The 1,593-nt window shown below is 36.3% G+C and overlaps 1 non-coding gene across 1 annotated transcript; it reads left to right on the top strand.

The window, feature by feature from the left end:
* Positions 1–1,109: 1,109 nt before the first annotated feature.
* On the top strand, positions 1,110–1,215 carry LOC126933227 (U6 spliceosomal RNA). The gene has a single exon (XR_007718472.1). It is a non-coding gene; the product is annotated as a U6 spliceosomal RNA (small nuclear RNA).
* The last annotated feature ends 378 nt before the right edge of the window (positions 1,216–1,593 follow it).

The raw sequence follows: 1,593 nt of genomic DNA on the forward strand, positions 1-1,593 counted from the left end.
GCTGGAACATCCACTATGGCTCATTGACATGGCTGGCAGATGGTGTTGGCTTTTGGTTGGGAACTCAGCTAGAAGTTAGTCCTTCTCCTCCTGGCCTTTCTACATGTGGGCTTCTCTCAACATGAAGGCTGAGTTTCAAGAGGAACAATTTCAACCTTGTGAAAATAGAAGCTGCTCAGCCTCAGAAATTAAAGAACCTCACTTCTGCCACATTGGTCAATACAAGTCCAATCCAGTCCAGATTCAACAGAAGGCAAATAGACTTCATTTCTTGATAGGGAGAACAGCAAATAATTTACAGCTATCTTTAATGTACCACAGTTGTTAATTAATTTCCTTATTGTTAAATCCAATCAAAACATTGTAGTCCTTATTTTCTGTGGCATCTTGATTCTGGAAATACTTTCTTCCTTCAACTTTCATGACAACACATTCTTCTGCTTGTCCAGGTATTTCTAGGGCTTCTCCTTCTCTTTTTTGGGAAGAATCTTTTCCTCCAACTCAAATATTACTGTTCCTTGGAATTCCATCCTTCATCTTCTTCTATTATCACTGTATTCACTCTTACTGGGCATTCTAATAAACTTAGTAGGCTTCCATTACTATCTACATACTAATCACTCAAATCTATACTCACAGCTCATATTGCTCACTTTAGTTTCAAATCTAGATATCGCACTCTTTATTGATCATCTCCGGGTCTCTATTTGAATATCCAACAACTATCACAAATTCAAAAGGTCTAAAACTGAGCTTGTTGCATTTTCTCCCAAAGCTCCTATTTCAACGTTATCTATTTCTATGAAATGCACCATATCCCTTCAGTTACATAATGCAGAAAGCTAAACATTTTTCCTCTTCTATTTTCCTCAACCCTACATTCAGTCACCATAGCGAGTTAATATTATCTCTTTAACATTTTTCAAATTTGTTGTCAGCCTCTATTCTCTAGCACGTCAGTACTGAACTCTAGTTTAGACTACCATCTTCTTTTATCTGTTTATTCCAGCATCTTGTTATCAGTCTTCTCACCTCCTCACTGGCCTCCTCTTTAATCCATTTTTCATGCTGTCAGAGTGAAGTTTTTAATGGTAAAATCAGATCACATTGTGCTCAATTCAGTAACACGTATACCAAAATTAGAACAATTCAGAGAAGACTAGTATGGCCCTTGTGCAAGGATGACTTAAGATTTGCAAAGCATTTCATATTTTTTTCTGTATTCAAGGGTACACAATGTACTGGAGATGATCAGTAATGAGTAGGATATCTAGATTTGGAATTATATATTATAACTTGCATGACAATAACAACAAAAAATGAGGGGGAAGGGGATGGGCTACATAGGAACAAAGTTGTGTATATTATTGTAATTAAGTTGGCATTAACTTGAAATAGATTGTTATAAATTATGATGTTGTCATAATTCTAACAGCAACCTGTGATGATTAATTTTATATGTCAACTTGACTGGCCTAAGGAATGCCCAGATAGCTGGTAAAGATTATTTATGGGTGTGTCTGTGAAGGTGTTTCTTGACAAGGTTAGTATTTGAATCAACAGACTGAGCAAAGAAGATCAACCCTCATCAGT

Source organism: Macaca thibetana, chromosome 12 (genome assembly GCF_024542745.1).
Source record: "Macaca thibetana thibetana isolate TM-01 chromosome 12, ASM2454274v1, whole genome shotgun sequence".
Classification (NCBI taxonomy): domain Eukaryota; kingdom Metazoa; phylum Chordata; class Mammalia; order Primates; family Cercopithecidae; genus Macaca; species Macaca thibetana.